This window comes from Haemaphysalis longicornis, unplaced genomic scaffold, assembly GCF_048455015.1.
Source record: "Haemaphysalis longicornis isolate Haplotype H1 unplaced genomic scaffold, Haemaphysalis longicornis Haplotype H1 scaffold_11, whole genome shotgun sequence".
NCBI classification, from domain to species: domain Eukaryota; kingdom Metazoa; phylum Arthropoda; class Arachnida; order Ixodida; family Ixodidae; genus Haemaphysalis; species Haemaphysalis longicornis.
The window spans coordinates 100,791,938-100,813,055 of record NW_027526214.1 but is presented as its reverse complement, the minus strand read 5'-3'; the positions used below and the strand labels follow the sequence as shown (position 1 = coordinate 100,813,055).

Below are 21,118 nucleotides of genomic sequence, written 5' to 3'. Positions count from 1 at the left end.
AGAAGTGGCAATGACGCGTTAGGTTCAAACGTGATTTCCAACTAATCGCTTGGTGCAGGCGACTTGCTGCAACATAGCACAGTAGCGTGCGCCCCCGTGCGTTCGCTCGGCACGTGAGAACACCTTCAGATGCAGCATCTATGTGCCTTGACTTTGAATACTGCGATTCCTACTGCCCACAAAGTTCTTTTATGAGCTGTAATAATCGTGAGTCATTTATTTTTTATGTTTATTCCCCATCAATTGTTGAGAACACGTAACACAGTGTAGGCGCGATTGCCAAACTTACTTTAGGCCCATTGCATACACAGAAAATACCGCAACTGACATTACACATGTGATTTGAAAGGTAATAGATACATACAACGCTCCAGAATCAAATATATTTCACAGAACTAAACAGAACGAAAAGGACGAGAGCTCATGCTATGTTGGATAAGTAGAACCTGTTTACCGTAAAAACAAATTATTAACAATATTTGTTTCTTTAGGAAAAGGGTTCCAATCTTGTGCTCGTTAATAGGGCCGTGGCCATTGACCACAGGTATTTCTTTTTATGAGAATACAAAATTCCCTCCATAGTATTTAAAGGTAGGTAACACAAAGGAAGTTATAAAGAACACAGAACAATTCCAGGAAATTTTGTTGAGAAATATAAAGACATTCTTTCCCGGACACTCAACAAAGCGAATATTTGAAGGAACCTCAGAGAATGATATACGGCTGTGGACATGAGAGCTTGAAAATGTCAAGATACATTACACTCGATTGTAAGGCGCAAAAGAGGATCTAAATAAGGGTGATATACGAACGCCTAAGATTACAACAGTGTCTCACGTTACAAAGAATGAATTATTAGTAAATGAGCAGAACTGGATTATAAAGTACATTCTACATTTCCAGATGGCGAAACAGAAAGGTGGAGTATTTGAGGATATTGTTGTTATGTGTACTTTGTAGTTTGTTTGTCTGTCCATTGTCACCCCAAAATATTTCACGGAGTCAAACTGCTGAAGCAAGCAATTATAAAATACATTTTCGTCAGGTCAGCAATAAAGCAGTTTGGAGAAAAAGAAAAATAACTGAGTATTGTTTTAGAAATTTGTGGTGTTAATTTATGCATTTTGGCCAATGTTATAGTCACCAGGACTCAATTTATCGCATTTACTATCCCTTGTGCCGACTTTCCACAAACAATAGTGGCGGTATCGTCGCATAAAGTTTGAACCTGGATGACGTCCAATACGAAGGAAGTTTATTAAATCCCGTAGAATATAGCGAATATAGCACCAGTCCGAAGACCGAAATGTGGAACTACCCCTGGGGACATGCGAATGTGACGAAAGAACATCGTCTTCCGAAACAAATTGTTTACGATTGCAAGAGTAAGTAGAAAAAAAATTCCGTGAAATTGTGACACCAATTGTTTCCGTTTAAACAACCGAGAGCATTACGTAGTAGCAGGCCTTGTTAGGTCAGAAAGTACCACTTCCACTATTCTAGTATAACGTAACGATGAGTACACGTCTTGAATTAGTTGTAGTACAGTGAGAAAAGTGCAGCTTTTTCTGACACGAAGAGAGACAAGTTTTTCAAAAAAGTTCATTACACGTAATCCCGGTAGGGGCTGGTAACTGCCAGGTTTACATAGGATGTGTTTATTAGGATAAGGGTGTCAGTACTTTTACTGCAATTTTTTTATGTAAAGTTATACACGTTTAGATATGGCAGAAAAAAAGACACGGACACGTTCAGAAGTTCAGAGCGCTCAATTTCGTCAATCACAAAAGATTATTCAATGGCGGTGCTCCTGCGTGCAATTGCATCGCATGAACCAGGATATATAAGGGTGACCCTATGTCAGTACAGTATATAATAAAAATTTATAGCACTACTATCAAATAGGTCTGTAATTGCAGGACTTTTACAGGATGTGTGACTGCCGCAGCGGCCGCATTCCTGGTGAAGGTGAAATGAAAAAAATGCACAGGTGTTCGAGATTCCGGCGCACGTCGCGGATCTCCAGGAGGTCTAACTTAATGTGAAGCCCCATCTACAGCGTGCCTCAAACCCTGTGAAGCGTCGGCGGGTTGCACCACACAATTATTCCAGGAATTAGATGGTTTGTGTACAAGTTTATTATGACATCCAAAATTGTTTCTAGGATTACCTTGTGCTTGGTGCGCCTGTGAAGTATAACATTTTTTCCTTCTTTGGTCATACCGATCACTTCGTCTCTAGCTAGTCCAAATTTCATAGTGCACAATTCTGTTTGTGAAACATCAATTTACGGTACCAAGCATCACGTTCTTCTAATATCTTTTAGCATAAACTTAGACTTTTGCGGGTACACCGGTTAGTTGACCTTAGTGCTATATTGGTCTGTTGTGCTTTTCGTTTGCGACGGGAAAAGGAAAGGAAATAAGGAAATTCACTGGGGATATGTTGAGCTCGGCAGGGAGCTCACCTGTATACAACCCAGTGCAGGGAAGGGAAGTAGAGGGGGAGTGATAGGACAAATCAAAAAGAGAGAGAGAAAAGGTATAAACAGAGCTGTCAGTCCTAGAAAGCTGTCAGTCCGGGCACATCGGTCAATCACTGCACTCCCGGCTACAGACGCTTCGTAAGGCCTGTCGTGTCCAGGTAATGGAGCAGAGACGCGAAAACGTCCCGTTGGCTTGCCGCAGTCCCCTTTGGGAACAGAAGGTCCTCCATGCCGGCGCTGGGAAGGCCTCGACGCTAGAGCGCTCGGTGGAGCTCTGCTCTCGGCCCCGCGTGGTGGGGGCAGAATCAGAGTAGGTGCTCGAGCTTCTCCAGTTCGGAACAGTCTGAACATGTAGAGGAGTCCCTGCGCCCATGTCGGTGCAGACGCTCTACTACATTGCAGCAGTTGAGCCGCATGCGGAGAAGCAGGCAGCGGGCGCCCCTGCTGATGCGTGCTGGCAATGGTGTGGGTGTCAGTCCACTCGCGACCCAAGGGTCGGGGTGCATCATCTGCACCATGCGGGCCAGAGCAGTGCGGGCCTCGTCGAATGCGGTGACGTCTTGGCAGACGTGGGTGTCCTCCTGATGAGCCTCCCTGGCTTGGGCGTCGGCGTCCTCGTTGCACCAGACGGCACTGTGGCCCGGGAGCCGCTGGAGCCGCAGGTCGCAGCCTCGGGAGGCCACAGTGCGCAGCTTGGTTGCAAATGAGCGCTGCAGGTAGCCAATGCTGTTGGTGGGCTGATCGGCCGCGTGCAGCCGCAGCAGGGTAGTCCTGCAGTCCGCGCGAGGATGACGGCCCCGGGGTGTTTATGGGGCCCCGTCTCGAGGAGGAGGTCGGCGTCCAGGTGCAGCGCTGCCAGCTCCGCCCTTGTGGAGAAAGTGGGAAAGGGCAGGCGGCAGCTCCTGCTGCCTCCCAGCTCAGGCAACACGCACGCAGACGCCCCCTCGCACGTGCTGTGCTTGACGGAGCCATCCGTGAAGAGATGCATGTAGCTGCTCAGCTCGTCCTGCAGCAGGGTGGCCGCCTCGTGGCAGATGGCCTGGGGTGGTGTGATCTTGTTGCGGACCCCGCGGAGGGTTGTGGTGATCTGCAAGGCCTCCCCGGTGTCTGGTGGCGGCGGCTCCAGACGGGGTCGGTTCGGGACCTCGATGCCCTCCTCGAAGATAGTAAGCAGCGCTCCCATGTGCGAGTTGAGCCGACTACAGAGCCTCTGCAGGAGCGGAGCCCCATCGTGTACGGTCAGCAGGCGCTGGATGTGCCGCAGCCCCGTCTGCAAGGCACGCATCTCGATGGGCCACGGCAGAGGCGGATGGCGCGGCGTTGGTCAATCCCCGGCTCCTGTCAGCGTCGAGGTCCCAGGTAGGCCAGCGGAAACGCGTACAGCACAGCTGCGGAGGCCATGCCGTGGAACACGTGCTGCGCCACCTGGTGTAAGCAGCCATTGCCTTTTGACAGAAGCTGCCGCACCGTTTGGAGCCCCGTGCGCTGCGAGCCCGGAGGGCCTTGACAGCTGGCAGCCATGTTAGCCTGCAGTCAATGAGCAGCCCCAGGTACTTCACGGGCAGCCGCTAGGGAAGAGGCCGCCCGTTAAGTGTGATGGGCGGTGTTGTCCGTCGAGCCCTGCATCCTCCCGGGTGCAGCATAAGAGCCTGCGTTTTGTCCTCCGAGAGCTGCAGGCCACGGCGGTCGAGGAAGACTGCAACTGCGCCCACAGCCTCCTGAAGGCGCTCCTTGATTATGTTGCAGTCTTTGGTGGGGCCATGGGTCCAGAGCGCCACGTCGTCAGCGTACACCGCCACCTCCACTGGGTGTCTCAAGCCTGGAGGGATGCAGTCGGAGAGAGGAGCCAGCACCAAGTTGAAAAGGAACGGGCTCAGCACGCTTCCTTCGGGCACCCCGGAGCGGACGTCTCGAGAACTGCTGGTCGCCAGGCCGACCTTCCCCCGAAGAGTCCGGTCACGCAGGAACGCCTGGAGGTAGCCCCCTAGGCGCCCCGCAACACCCATGCCGCCCAGGGCCTCCAGGATGGCACCATGGGCAACCGTGTCGAATGCCGACCGCAAGTCCAGCAGAAGCAGGAAGGCCACCTCCTTGTAATGGCGGGCCTGTTCCAGCATGTTGATGGCGTCCCCTAGCCATGCAGCGGTGCTGCCTGAAGCCGCTTTGCGGCTCCCGGAAGACACCCCTGTGGACTTCGGTGTACGTTTTTGTTTAAGCCAGCGTCGGTGCAGAAAAAATGTTTGAAGTTGAAGTTGGCATCCCACACACTCATATTTCAGTTAAAGCAAGTCTCATGTCAGCAGCAGTACCTGCTTTATCCGAGCTTATAAAGTAAAGAAGAGATCTTTCTGCCTATAATGGCCATAATTAGCTGACTCACAGAAAGGGAGATTCGGGGCAGAGGTCACTGCCACCGCCAAGCGCTCACGAAGCTACATACCCTGCTACTGCATGCCATAGAGTCCCCGCGTATAAGCGGCTCGTTCCCCGCACCATTGTAGTTCCCGCCCACCGCGACCCCTCCCTCCCGAGGTCGTCACGTACAGACGTGCATTTCGGTGTCCAGAGATGTTTTCTATATGGGTGGCCGCAAAGAAAATTAGTATTCCGCGACCAGATGCTTGTCGTTCGTCTTCGGACCTTTGTTGGCAAAACAGCAAAGTGGCCAGATTTATGCCGTTTTTGTTCTGCCTTCCGCTGGCCAAATGGGAAACAATTACTGCTTGGCCAGACGCTCTTTTTTCGTCATCAGACGTATCGTTGCCATGGAGAAGGCGCGTACTCCATGGGGATACGCTTGCCGCCCATCTGGGGACCTAGACTGGCCAAAGAGACAACGTGGTCTGCGTGGTCAGACGCTTGCAGTTTGTCTTCGGACCTCACCTGGACCAAAAGGAAACAAGTAATCTGTGGGTGGACGCGTGCTGTTCGTCGTCGGACGTATGGTGACCAATAAAAAAACACCTCCGTGGCTAGACGCTTGCCTTTGGTGTAAAGACGTCGGCTGGCCAAACAGACAACAAGTATTCCGTGACCAAATACACGCCAAAGAACATAAGTGCTGTGGCAGTCCAAACTTTGCCAATAGGCAAACAGTCCCAGCATCGGGGAAAAATAAGCCAAAGGCTGGCCACGTTTTCTTTGCGGCCTGCGATGCACGTCTTTACCTAAGATTCCATTCCTGCACGTGTGGCAGGTTTGCCTAGCGCAGGTTTTTTGTTGTCTGGTACAGCCTTATCTTCCCAAAGGGCACCAAACGCTGGGGAATTGTCGCTCACGCAATCAAAAAAAACCCAAGCCAAGACTGAGTCTATGTCATACATAATGTGGTCAGGGTTCGTAGTGGTGTATTTTGTAATTGTGGTAGCCACGGGTATCATGGTCGTTGAGCTATATGACTCCGATGCTATGTGTAATCCATGCTGTAGACGCCTGATGTATCAATGTAAACGTCACCCGTAATTATCAGAGGATGCGTATTGTTGGATACCAGAACATAATATTTTGTATTGTTATAAGAAAACACAGTATACTAGAAATAAAAGGTTTATAGATGACACTAAAACTGCCTAAGATGTCAGTGGAAAAACGAGATACTAATAAGCGATCAACACAATCGAAAAGCGTCAATAATCAATGCACCATTTCCAACCTTACACAACTCGGAAGATTTGATGCCAAGTGCTATTCCACCACCTCGCGATCATGTATACCTTCAAGATAACAAATTTACCCATTGAAAGAAATCGGCTCGCTGTTCTTCAAACAAAGTTAAATTGTCACCGGCTCAGGTATATTACAGCAAATTCTTATTTATACACAGAATTAGAATATAACAGTCAACTGCTGATACGTCTGCCCGCTTACAAAGTGGCCAGTTAACCTAGAAAGGCGAAAAGTATTATCAAGGCGTTGGACTGTTGTAGGTAATTTTAATTAGATACTACACGAACGCTATTCAGACAGCCGAGAAGTTTCCCTTCTCATCAGGATTTTGGCTTCGGAGAGCCAATTCAATTTCAAATTCAATTCCCGTTTTTATGCACCGCTTTCCGGAGGAGAAACATATGAGAGCACAACTTCCGTACCCAACGAAACACGTCGCAACCTCTTGATTTTCTTGCATCTGTAGAATTTTATCCCTTTTTGATGTATAAATGAACTCGAGCCAATTGTCTAATTGTTTTTTTACAGAAAGCTGTATTCCTTTAGACCCGGACGGTTTATCACCATTGCCGAATATGGTCTTCCTGGACCAACACAACAAGGTGTCCATGCCTAACACGCCGAGCGCCTGCATCAGACTTGCCAGGCAAACAGCATAGAGCACCGGATTCATCCAAGGAAGCCAGAAAACAGGCATCGAAGTGGCAATATGAATGATAAGGCGCATGTGAACAATGGGACCCTCATCATGTGTTCATAATAAACATTATGTTTGCATAATATTTTTGTGTGCTAGGGAGGACTAGTGGGATTAACTGAAGCAGTGAGTGTTCAAGACGCCGAACCCATGTGTCAGGCAGAGCAGGACACAGTATTTGGCGCCAGAGAAGCAGAGCGCATGGTCAGTAAATAAGGTATTTGATTACCGACACTTAGGCACGCAAGTCAGCAAAGGCGGCCATTTTACGTTCTTCTGTGTTATGTTAATGCCGCATCAATGACATCACCGTTAACGTCGACTGGGTAGTTTTTAACAACACAATTAACAACACAAACGCCATCTTTGGACACGCTTCGCCTGCTAAAATGCTGTTGATTGCGTCATATTTGATTCGCATTCAAAACAACTTCATTGGTGCGCAGCCCCAGAGCAATGAGTACAAGCTACGCCTGCAAGCGTTGACCGAATAAAAGGCACATACAACGAAAATGCAGCTCCTATACCCGCCGCAGTGTAAAGAAACGTCACGTAATTCGAACTCACCAGTGATCTTGGTGGCAACATGAAACAATACACGAAAAGAGTGTGGATACTCTGCCCTCTTATCTAGTGGAACAGCCCAGTACATTTTACAAGCCCGCCTAAGTAATAAAATATTTTATACCTTCCTCTATCACCATTTCTTGTGGTTTGCAATAGCTTTGCTAGAAAAGCACTTCCTCTGGCTGGCACGGCGACCAATTGTGTTTTTTTGGAACGCCATCAATCATATCAATGTCATAACGCCGCTAAGCTTGCAATGTTGTAGGAATCACTGTTACCAAATTATTGAATGATGCTTCAGCAGAAGCAAGCTAGCCTTTTATCCCCAGATTGTTACGCCTGCAGTGGTGTTTCCTTTAACGATTTCTCTGCGTATGTTCTGGACTTCATTTTGAATGATTGGGCTTCAGCCTCCTTTTTAGTCTGGTATTATTAAACGCCTTACGTTTGGCCCACGTACTCTTTTCGACGGGTGTCAATGATTCAAAGGCTTTTAATATGTATATTAATTTTTTTACTAGCTAAATAGGTGACACAGACAGTGTAGGCCTATTCGCCAAGAACCAGTTATTATGATGAAGCTGGAGAAAGCTTTTACGAGAATGTCGAACCAGCAATGAACAGAGCAACAATGCAGTTCAAGATCATGATGGGAAACGTTAACGCAAAGGTCGGAAAGAAGAAATTCGGTGGAAAGGTGAGTGGGAAAGAATTTTAGGTGCGTATTCATTGTTATTTTCTTGACACTGGCAATGTTCAGCTCACGTACTATGTCTAGGGAGGGAAGCTTAGCTGTACCACTAGAGGAGATCCCGTTCATTACGTCGGATAGCATGTGGTTAAGCGAAGTTAGAAGGACAGGAAAGGCTTTATGGAGCTCACTAGCTGGCACAGTCGGGGTTACAGAGGACCTGAAGAGACTCTCCCTCTCTGTCTCTGTCTCTCTCGTGTCTTCCGGTTTCCCCTCTTGTGCAAAAGCTTTGCTTTCTGCCAGATGACAGAACGCGCGGTAGGATTTTCAATCCGTAGAGATACAGCAAGAAATCTGGAAGAGTTTTTTAGCAATGGCGAGAAAGTCGCGGCTATTGTGATCAAGCAAAACAGGTTATACAGGGTAAAGATAGTGGAGGCCTATGCGCCAATAACCAGCTACGATATTGAAGCCGAGCCTCTACGATGATGTAAAATCAGAAATGAAAAAGAAAGCAACACAGTTCACGATCATGATGGGAGACTAATGAAAAGGTCGGTAAGCCGTAAATGGGAGAAAGGTGAAGGGGAACCTCAGACTAGACAACATAAAAGTCGTGGAGATACACTGGGGTGATATGGAGCGAGAAATAAATAAGGTAATGAACACATTTCTCTTTAAACAAACTAGCACGAAATAGAGTTTGAAAGGTCCCGATGGTACAACCAAGAACTAAATCGAGCTAGGGCTGAATCTTAGAAAAGAAAGAACGAAAGTCGTGAAAACTAACAAACTCGTCTTTTAATCAGTCAGAGCCGGATTGCAGGAGTTAAAATACCTCTCAAAACAAATTCTCGCTTTTGAACGATCCTGAGGAAGTCTTCGTAGACAGGCTAAATGACAAACCCAACATTGCCAATCAGTGAATCAGCAGCAGCTGTGGGAGAAGCAACGTGTTGAGAAAAACTGAAAAAACTAGTGAAAAAAAATGAACGAACGGATCGCTGAACGTAAGAACACGAAACTATCAAGTATGGCAGATCGGATTTGATTGGCACAATTACAAAAAAAACTCACAAACATATATGAAATAAAAGACACCCGTGCTTATAAAATGGCAGTGGTCGAGTAGGCGCCGTAAATAGGGGGAATGAAGGAAGCAACTAATAGAAATCTAGCCACCAGCAAAGACAGGTACTTAGCAGTCCGAGACGAGGAGGGTACCATAATGCACAACTTGGGCGAGATACTAAAGGTGGCAGCACGATTCAAAGCAGACTGTATGCCAGCGACCTTATACAAGGGGATACTGCTCAGAGTACAAGATTACCTCGCGGTGTCCCTCTAGTAACGAAAGGGGAGGAAAAGAAGGAAAGCTGAAAGTGACGATGCCATAACCGTACATCTTTTGAAGCAGGGGGGAGAGATTGTTCTGGGAATACTGGCTATACTATTTTCGCTATGCATGAATACTAAAAAAGTGCTCATACCCTGGGAAAACACCTACATTATTTTAATTAGTCAGAATGGAGATCCCAAGAACCTCAAGAATTACAGACCTATCAGCCTACTCTCCATTGTTTACATGCTGTTTACCACAGTTACAGTTAGCCATAGAGGTCACACCATAGATTCCCTGGTACTGAATAGTGAATCACATCGATGTCGTCAACCAAGTAGTAAAAAAATCCGCCGAGTACGCTAATTTTTTTTACGTGGCAGTTGTAGATTACAAGAAAGCGTTATATTCAGTACCCAGCGCAGCCGATTTAGAAGCACGATAGAACGGGGAGTAGATGAAATCTACCTGACACCTTGAAGACATATATAAGGGATGCACGGGCAGGATAACCCTTCGCAAGCAAAGCGACAAATATCCGAATCATAAGGGAGCAAGCTTGGGAGATACCATTTCTCCAAAACTATTCACAGCATGTATGAAGGGGGTATTTAGAAAGGTTAGCCGGGAAAACAGAGGACTGAGGACAAACGGGGAATACTTGCGCGATTTGAGGATTGAGGACGACATAGTCTTGTTGAGGTAGGCCGCCGAACATCATGAAAAAATGCTTGGGAAACTGCAATCAGAAAACATTGCTTGGTGCTTAAAATAACAACGAACAAAGTGAGATTCATGAGGAATAAGAATGCGAAGATAGCGTTTATCAGCTTAAAAAACGAAAAAAACGAAAGAGACGTAACATAATATAAGTACCTCGGATGGACGATTAGTGATGACCCAACCATTAGACAAAAATTCGGCGTAGAATAGGTATGGGCTGGGGAGCAGTCGGCAAGCACTCCGAAATAATAGAGTCAGCTAACTGTCACTCGAAAAAAATCTACAACCAGTGCATGCTGCCGGTAATGACGTACGGAGCGGAAACTTGGCGCCTTACTAAGCAACTTTAATGCAAACTAAGGTGGGCTCAACGGGCCATGGAACAAATAGTGTTAGGAAGTACACTCAGGGACAAGAAAAAACCTACCTGGATGAGAGAATAAAGGTGACAATATTATTGTTCAAACAAAAATAATATAGGTACATGGGCTGACCATGTAGTGAGAGGAACCGAGAACCGTTGGCACTTAAGGTAACAGAGCAGATACTACGATAATGGCCAAGAAGAAGGCAGAGGCCGCCATCATGATAGAGGGATGAAATACGGATTATTTGGGGCAAACAGTGAACTCGAGTAGCACAGAACAGGAGCGGTTGGAGTCAATGGGAGAGTCCTTCGTCCTTAAGGGTACCTCAGCTCGTTGACGATGATGTGGCTAATGATTTTCACCTACGGTGGTTTATTTACAGATCATCATAATCATTATCACCAACGTATCTACGCTCAATGCAGGGCCAAGGCCTCTCAATTTATTCTTTTATTACCCCGGTCGTGTGCGAACGGTGACCAATTTATTCACGCAAACGTTTTGATCTCATCTGACCATCTTACTTTCTGCCGCCCCCTGCAATGCTTGCCTTCTCTAGGGATTCACACTGTTACCCTCAATGACCAACGGGGTTCTTGCATTCGCATTACATGCCCTGCCCACGTCCATTTCTTCTTCCTAATTTCTACTATGTCCTTAACACGCGTTTGCTCCCTAACCCACTCCGCTCTCTTCTGGTCCTTTCGGGTTACACCTATCATTTTCCTCTCCATTGCCCGCTGTGCCGTTCTCAAATAAGTTGAACCTTATTAGTGAGCCTCCAAGTTTCTGCCCCCTAGGTGAGTACCGGTAAGATGCAGCTGTCATACACTTTCTTTTTCAGATACAATAGTAGGCTGCTATTCATTATCTGAGAATGTCTGCGGTAGGCACTCCCCCCCATTCTGATCCTTGTAATTATCTCTGCCTCATGGTTGGTATCCGGGGTCACAACTTGGCCTAAGTTGATATTGCTGCGAACTATGCATTGGGTTTGTTTATTTTTGTTTTGCTTTTACCGCCCGGCTGCGCCCGTCTGTTTTATCTCTGTACCAAGGGGAGCGCGTGTTCCATTCTTTCTTTCTCTGCCGCATGTGTTATCTGTTCTGATAGGGAGGACATTCCCACCTAACGTGAACAGCCCAGAATAATCTTCTAGGATCTACAATGTTCTCGATGTGATTCGACGGTTCGAGAACCACGCGCGCCGAAAGATAAAAAGCCGGCTGAGCAGATGCCGCGGCAGTTCAAGTCTGCGACGCTCGCTGACGCACGTCACTTTGTTTACCGCTGCTTCGCCGCCTCTGTATTCTTTTGAGTTGTTAGGGGAGCACATGTTCGCTCTAATAAACCTGTTTATTTTCCAAAACAACTACGTCGTCCTTGTCTTCGTGACATCTGGTAGGTGCTGGGTACGCACCCTTCATGCCCACTACAACCTCTGGAGGCCGCCAAGCCAGTCCAACAAGAGCAAGCCTCCGCCTGCAAGATTTACCACACGAGTTCGGTCTACTACCGGAGAACGCGAAGAAAAACGTCGCAACCAGCACCATGTACAACGAAGACAATCCTCCCGCCGTTCTGCAGCATCCACGGGAGCCGCCATCATTCCGAGGAGCCCCCGCAGAAGACCCAGAAGAATGGTTGGAGAAACTGGAGCGCGTCAGGAAATTCAACAGGTCGTACGACTGAGAAACGTTCCGGTATGTTTCTTTTACTTGGAAGATTCGGCTCGCACTTGGTTCGAGAACCACGAGAGCTCGTTGACCAACTGGGCTCAGTTCAAAAGCGAGTTTACTAAGACCTTTACTACCGTATTCACAAAAGAACGCGGAGCACATTTGCTTGAAACTCGCACGCAACATCCCAACGAAGGGGTCGTGAGCTTCGTTGAGGAGATGAAGCAACTATTTCGCCGCGCGGACCCTGAAGTGGCGGAAGAAAAGAAGGTACGCTTCTTGATGCGCGGTGGGAAGGAGGAACTGTTTGCAGGAATTGTCCGCAACCCGCCCAAAATCGTCACTGAATTCTTGACCGAAGCTTGCACAGTTGAGAAGGCCCTGGAATTGCGTCCTAAGAAGTATGGCCGCCACTTTGTGGAGCGGCCAATGCGAAGGACTTCGGCAGCACGCGGATCCGGTCCGACAGCCTACGCGAGACTATCCGCGCAATAGTGAGAGAGGAGCTGCGAAAACTTCCCCCAACGCCGCCGCAACCCCAACTCGCTTCCCTTACCGACGTCATGAGGGCAGAAGTGCAGCAAGCCCTGGGAAAATCAACAACGCCAGAAGCACCCCGCGAGCCGCAAGCCATGACCTACGCGGGCGCTGCCCGTCAACCTTGCCCGCCTGCACCCTATCGTAACGAGACTCCGTACCGTCGTCCCCTTTTGCCGGCCCGACCGTCTGTGGTGGAAACCCCCGCCCCGAGGATGACCGACGTGTGGCGAACGCCAGATAATCGTCCGCTGTGCTACCACTGCATAGAGGCCCGACCACATCTACCACTGCTGCCCCTACAAGAGGCTGGGTTTGCGAGGGTCCTCCGTCGACGCACCCTGCCCCCAACCCGGCCAGCGCCCTTCGGAGATCGAAGAATACCTTTCCAAAAACAGGCGTGGACCAGCCCGTTTCAACCGATCGCCATTCCTCTACCCATACCAGTCGCCCAACCGCCGTAGCAATGCTGATTTCGCACGTGGAAGGTCGCCCATCCCATGCGGGGGAAACTAAAAGCAGCAACTTCTGGAGGTAAAGTTGCACGACCACGGAAAAATGAAAACCCTCCAATGACACAACGACTACCTGAAGAGGAGGATTCCAGACATGCCCTCAGACCCGACGACACGACCTAACCCGGACGTGCCTCCTGAACACGACGACAACCACACGCCGCGGCGCGTAATTGACATGACCGAACCTGCCGCTGAGAAGACGACAATGACGACGCACCTTGCCCGACCGTCAACACGCCAAAGCAGAAATACGACGCCGCGACGCACCCGGAACTCGAGAAAGGCGGCGTCCGACGTTAAGCTGTCCATCGATGGCTTTGATGTAGTCGCTCTCATAGACACGGGAGCTGACTACTCAGCAATTAGCGGGTCATTTGCGTCTAAGCTTAAAAACGTTATGACCAGATGGGACGGTCAGCACATACGCACAGCTGGAGGCCACCCCGTGACGCCAAGTGGAACGTGCACATCGCGCGTCACCATAGACGGTACAACGTAACCGGCGGCGTTCGTCGTTCTGCCTAACTGCTCCAGCGACACAATTCTTGGATTGGACTTTTTGATGGAGAACGGTGTAATATTTGATCTGCAGGCCAAGTCAATAACTTTTTCCCGCCATCACTCCATGACGCCGGACCCGAACTCCGAACGTCGTACTGCTGTAATCATTGCGGTTGATCATGTCACCGTGCCACCCCGCACAAGCTTGATAATCGCAGTCTACTGTGAAGATGCTGCTCCTGACGTCGACGCTATCGTAGACAGTGATCAAAGGTTGCTTCTCGATCGTGGTGTCTCTGTCGGAAAAAGCATTGCGCGCTTCAGAGAACACCAATCCCATGTTTCGGTTTATAATTTCACTGAGGAGTACCAGCATTTAAACAAGGGGGCAGAAATTGCATTCCTCGAAGAAACGCAAGAAGCAAGTGACGTGATCGTGGTCGCCGACTTTGAACACACACCCGTAGAAACCTTCAAGCTCCCGCAGCCCTTCGACGTCAATCCGGCGCTACCGCAAGACCAACGGAACAAATTACTGGCTTTGCTGCGTCGCTATAGCGAATGTTTTTCGTCGAGCGCAAAGGTACGTCAGGCTCCTCTACCAAAGCACCGAATAATTCCCGAAGATGGAGCCCGACCTACCCTAGAGTCACCGTACCATGTTTCTTCCCACGAGCGGGAAGCCATCAGGACTCAAGCGGGCCATCAGGACTCAAGCGGGTCAAGAGGACTCAAGTCGACGACATGCTCAGCGACAACACTATACAGCCATCGAAAAGCCCCTGGGCTGCGCCGGTCGTACTGGTGAAGAAAAAAGACGGCACATTAGGATTTTGCGTTGACTACCGGCGACTGATCAAAATGGCCAAAAAGGACGTATACCCCCTGCCACGAATCGACGACGCCCTCGACGACCTCTGCCATGCCAAGTACTTCTCATCGATGGACCCAAAGACCGGCTACTGGCAAATTGAAGTGGACGAGAGAGACCGAGAGAAGACCGCATTTATAACCCCGACGGCCTATACGCGGTCACGGTTCTGCTGTTTGGGCTGTGCACAACACCAGCGACGTTTCAAAGAGTCATGGACACTGTGATAGCTGGCCGTAAGTGGCACACCTGCCTCGTATACCTCGCCGACGTGGTGGTATTTGCCCGGACATTCGACGAACACCTCGCAAGGTTGGAGTCTGTACTCGAGGCCATTCGCACGTCGGGGTTAAGGCTGAAGCCTGAAAGTGCCGTTTCGCATACAAAGGACTCAAGTTCTTAGGTCACGTCGTCAACGCCGCTGAAGTCCTACCAGACCCGGCAAAAACTTCAGCCATTGCGAACTTCCCAAGGCCGACAGACAAGAAGGGTGTGCGAAGATTTCTCGGGTTGCGCGCATACTACCGGAGCTTCGTCGCAAACTTCGCACACATTGCAGAGCCCCTCACGCACTTGACAAGAGATAGCACGCCTTTCAGCCGGGAAAGCGACCAAGAAAAAGCATTCTGTGACCTGCAACAACGCCTGCAAAGCCCGCCCGTGCTCGCTCATTTCGACGAAAACGCCGAAACAGAAATGCACACGGACGCCAGTGATATAGGCTTGGGTGCCGTCCTTGTCCAAAAGCAATGCGGTTGCGTAAAGGTAATCGCCTACGCCAGCCGTGGTCTGTCGAAAGAGGAGAAAAACTACTCTGCCTCTGAGAAAGAGTGTCTGGCTAATATATGGGCGATTTCAAAATTTTGCCCGTATGTGTTTTGGAAGACCATTCAATGTTGTGACAGACCACCACGCGCTGTGTTGGCCAGCCAATTTGAAGGACCGCTCTGGACGTCTTGGGCGGTTGAGCTTGCGCCTGCAGGCGTTCGACGTTACAGTCGTCTAAAAATATGGCAGGAAACACTCCGACGCCCACTTCCTGTACCGCACCCCCCCCCCGGCCCTCCACCACAAGAGCCTGATTAAGACAGCGCGTTCTTCAGAATCGTGATGGAGAGCGACCTAGCCGACAAGCAGCGTGCCGACCCCGACATGCACGTCATAATCGACTACCTCGAGGGATGCAACGTTGCCCTTCCTAGTAGCTTCAAACGCAGCTTACCAGAATTCAGCCTGAGAAACTCCGTCCTCGTGAAGAAGAATTTCAGCCCCGGAACAAGCGCGAATTACCTTGTTAGCATCCCCGCGGACCTTCGTGACGAAATTTTGTTAGCGTGCCACGACGACTTGTGTTCCGGAAATCTCGGCACAGCTCGCAGTATTGAAAAATTCAAGGCGAGGTACTACTCGCCCGACCTTACCTCTAACGTCACCCCCTACGTCCGGGGCTGCCGTGACTGCCAGTGAAGAAAAACATCGCCGATGAGACCCGCCGGACTTTTACAGCCAATCGCCGTCCCATCGAGGCTCTTCCAACAGATTGGAATGAACCTTCTGGGCCCGTTCCCTACGTCACGATCCGAGAACAAGTGGATTGTCGTAGCGAAAGACTACATGACGCGCTACGCAGAGAGAGCCGGTCTTCCGAGGGGGACTGCACAAGAAGTCGCGAAGTTCTTTATTAACCAAGTTGTGCTGCGACATGGAGCCCCTGAAGTCCTAATCACGGACAGCAGAACGGCATTCACTGCGGAACTGTTGCAAGAAATCAGTACAGCAACCCGCATCAACGAAGAATGACGGCGTACCACCCCCAAACGAACGGACTTATGGAACGTATGAACAAGACGATTGCGGATATGCTGTCTTTGTACGTCGACGTTGAACATAAGACTTGGGACGAAATCCTGCCGTATGTCACGTTTGCTTACAACACAGCGACCCAGGACGTAGATGACACCGTTCGAGCTTGTCTACGAAATGCGGCCGACTACGGTTCTCGACGCCATGCTTCCGCATGTAGAAGACGGCGACCTCAACGCCGATGTCCAAGATTACCTTCAACGTGCGGAGGAGGACAGCCAACTCGCTCGAGTTCGTATAACGGACCAGCAGCTGGTGGATGCCGAACGCTACAATTTCCGTCGCCGAGACGCCAAATACCATCCTGGGGATCATGTGTGGGTTTGGACTCCCTACCGACGACGCGGACTCAGTGAGAAACTTCTGAGATGGTATTTCGGACCCTACCAGAATCTACGACGTGTTGGCCAACTTACCTACGAAGGGATCCCCGATGGTGACTCCGGCACATCACGACGACGCATGCTGCCTGAAATCGTCCACGTGGTTCGCTTAAAACCTTTGTAGGGACGATGACGAACTTTTATTTTATTTTCGAACTGTGGCTTATGTTAGCATCGGGTCGATGCACTCTTAGAGGGGGGTAATGCCGCGAACTATGCATCGGGTTTGTTTATTTGTTTTGCTTTTACCGCCCGGCTGCGCCAGTCTGTTTTATCTCTGTGCCAAGGAAAGCGCGTGTTCTATTTTTATTTCTGTGCCGCATGTGTTATCTGTTCTGATAGGGAGAACATTTCGTTCTAACGTTAACAGCCGAGAATAGTCTTCTTGGACCTACAATGTTCTCGATGTGATTCGACGGTTCGAGAACAACACGCGCGTCGAAAGATAAAACTGCTGAGCTGACACCGCGGCAGTTGGATTCTGCGACGCTCGCTGACGCACGTCACTTTGTTGACCGCTGCTTCACCGCCTCTGTATTCTCTTGAGTTGTTAGGGGAGCACTAGTTTGCTCCAATAAACTTGTTTCTTTTCCAAAACAACTGCGTCGTCCTTGTCTTCGTGACAATATCTTCGCTTACTACTTCAACTACCTCGCCCCCTTTCCCAAACTGCTGTGCTGTCCTAAGGTTATTACTGCAGAGCAGTATATGTCTAACCCCGCAGTTTTCATTCCTGTGACATCGATTTACTCGGCACCGCTCTGGGGCTCCTCATCACCACCGCTGGCACCTCTTTCACAACTATGTTTCCCCTCTCCTTAACCGCTGCCCCTTTGGCAAGTTGCACAGTCGGCAGCTAACGGCGGTATGCAGTTATCAGATGATTGCGAAAAATAAACGGAAGCATACATGGGCGTAAAAAATTCACTGATGGTTACGACACTCCCTAATATAAAATTTGTGCGCAGCGCGAGCTCCAGTCTCTTCGGTCACAGCGCATTTCTGATGCATCTCAGGAAGTGTTCGCGTGATGAGCGAACGTACAGCGTCGTGCGCTGCTCAGCTGCTACCTCGCAGTGCGCCGCCGCCATCGGCCAGCATGTTGCAAATAGTCTTTGAACCTCCTGCGCAAATTTTGCGTGGTTCAGATTAGTCCCGCACAAGGTAGCAGCCAGCATGTTGTTGCATATCGTGCTGGAAACTCCCGTGCAAACGTCACGTGATTTGGACTAGAGGAGAATGGAAAAGCGTCTGGGGAAAGTGTCACGGGGAGGGCGATCCTTGCTGGCGACGCATGAAACGTGTGAGGGAATGGCAGTGAGAGAGATGATGGCGTACTGCATGGGTCATACCCCACATAAGCCTTCGCTAGACGCTCCTCTCCATTTTCCTTCTTTCGTCGCTGCTGCGTTGCTCACTCGGTTACGCGCACATAACTAGCCACCGCTCCTGCGAAGCCCAGGAAACGGCTCCGAAAAGCTGCTCGCTAAAATGACCGAAACCTACCGTCGCGGCGTCTGTCACTTCTAAGCACGCGCACATGACCGGTTGCTGGTTTATGCGTGCGCAGGTTTGTAGTGAAGAATAGTGACAGGGAGGAGGGTAGGCGTGCACGCGCAGCTATAGCTTCTATGCCCGTAGTAATGGATGGCATATCTGTTGTGCTGGTATGAGATTTAAACGCGGACAATGAACGGACCAGTGGGACCTTTCCGGAGTCCTTAGTGGTAGAGCCGATTGGGTTTGTGTGTTAGGCTATGTTAAGATTACCGAAGAAAAACCCGTATCGTGATCTATGGACGTAAAAAAAATGCCAAATCACGCAGTTCGGTTGGCTGAGACGTGAAATAACGCCATTCTTTAAAGTGATTACGACATTTGCGGTAACGGCCTGATCCCGGCCTTACAAAAATAGTAAGATTCTTACGACGCGTATCTGCAAGAACAAAGCTTGGATCCTTCAGAGGTTCATTTTTCCTATTGGATAGTTTCATTGGTTAGGTTCATTTTGGTTCATTGGCTAGCAACTGTGCTCCATCGCATATTACCGTGCTTCGTGCACCCCATGAACTGCGTCCAGCTTTGCAGGTCATCCTTCTTCACTGAGTCTAAAGGCACTAATTTTTGATTATTCCTTTGGTTTTCTCCATATTATTTTCCGGCCCCAGGTTTTTTTCTCTGTTCGTCCAGTGTGGAAAGCATGCTTTGCTATTCTTCCCCCGAGTTACTCAGCAAGGAAACGTCATCAGCAAATCTGAGGTTACTGAGGTATTCTCCATTAACCCTTACTCCCACGTGTTCCCAATTCAGCGTTCTGAATAGTTCTTGTAAACATGCTGTGAATAACATGGGAGAGATTGTGTCTGCTTGTCTGACGCACTTCCCTATACGTATTTTACTGCTCTCCTAATGGAGGATGATGGTAGCTATGGACCGATTGTAGATATCCTCTAGTATTCTTACATAATGCTCATCTACCCACTGGTTCCGTAATGCCTTATTGACTCCTCGGATTTCGACCTAGTCAAATCCTTCCTCATTATCGATCAATGCTATATATAGTGTTTCAGTATACTCAGCGCAGTTCTCTATCACCTAATTGATCGTGTAAATATAGTCCATGGTTGCATAACCTATACGCAACCCTGCTTGTTCTTTAGGTAGAATAAAATCTAAGGTTGCAAAAATTCTGTTAGCGATTACCTTGGTAAGTACCTTGTAGACGACTGTCAATAGGCTGATCAGCCTGTAATTTCTCAAGTCCTTCATGTCACCGTTCTAATGAATTAGGATGATGTTCGCGTTCGTCCAAGATTCAGGTATACTTGCGATCATTTTGCATTGCATATACAAATTTGCCAGTATTTCAACTACAATTCCTCAGCCATCCTTCAAGAGGGCTGCTGTTATCTGATCCACACCAGGTGCTTTGCCTCCGTTTATTTCTTTCAAAGCCTGCCTTAGTTGTTCGGGCGTTACTGGCGGGATGTCTATCTCCTCTGAACTGCTTTCTCGTTCGGCATTATCCGGGATGTCCCAGCTACTGTACAGATCCCTATAGAACTCCTCGGCCACTGTGACTATTTTATCCCTATTTGTGTTGACATCGCCTTGCTTATCTTTAAGTGCATACATCTCATTTTTCTCGATGCCAAGACTCCTCGTCACTGCTTTGAAGCTACTTCTGTTCTTTACAGCGTATTCGATCATCTCCATATTATACTTCTGTATGTCAGCTGTCTTGCGCGTATTGATTAACTCCGAAAGCTCCGCTAGTTATATTCTGTCAGCTGGGGTGGAGATTGTCATGGTTTGCCGTTTCCTAAATAAATCTTTGCACAGATTTACAGATAGCTTGCTCTTATAAGACATGCACTGAATATAATGTGCGATTTCCAGCGGTGAAGTTTTAACTACCCACCACCAATTTAATAAGAACCTTGTCGATTTGTTCGATGTGAGAGTGTGGTTTCTCGGAGAGTGCTTGTCTAAGGCTAGGAAAATAATTTGAGTGTCAATTTTTTGATAGTAGATGGTAAAAGAACTATTAAAAACTAGCGAAGCGATTCAAGTGAGAAGCACTTTTCAAGAATATATCTGCGATAGGGAAAGTGACTGCTTAGGTGGTTGCGTCTAATTGAATTGATCTCTTATGTGCTGGAGAGAAAGGCATGGTCGTTTTGAGCAGCAGTGCTATGCGGCCATCCAGCACAAACCAGTTACGTAGGCCGCAGGTGGTGCCTCCTGAACTGGTTCAGTGCTGCAGGAGCCATTGCGTAATCGACGTATACCACAGGTGATTAGCGAAGCAAAAAGGTTCCGACGAGCCGACCTGTCACGCAAAACGGGTGTAGCGACACAATTGTCATCGCCTTTTTAGCACCACCATTTTCATAGCTGTCAGCAGGCCGGTAGATAGAACCGTCGGCACCCACCTGGAACGGCGTCACGCGTACCCTCTGTCGCGACTGCAACGCCTTCGTTAAAGGAAAAGAACTGTATTTAGATCACATCACATACAGAACACGTCTGACCACCGCCATCATTCTTCATCGTTCTCGTCGTCTCCCCCTGCGATCACTTCTTTGTCCTCGCAGAATAAAGTTCCAACAACCTCTCCGCGCACAAAAAAAAACAGTGACTCGTAGAAGATAGACCTTGCACACGTCCTTGCGTCTGTACTTACATCAGCGGCGTGGAAACGAACACAGTCCGTTTCCAGTCATCCCT

At 48.9% G+C, this 21,118-nt stretch overlaps 1 pseudogene; it reads right to left on the bottom strand.

The window, feature by feature from the left end:
- LOC144160732 (uncharacterized) overlaps positions 1 to 3,715 on the bottom strand; it is a 129,604-nt pseudogene extending 125,889 nt beyond the window's left edge.
- Positions 3,716 to 21,118: the final 17,403 nt, after the last annotated feature.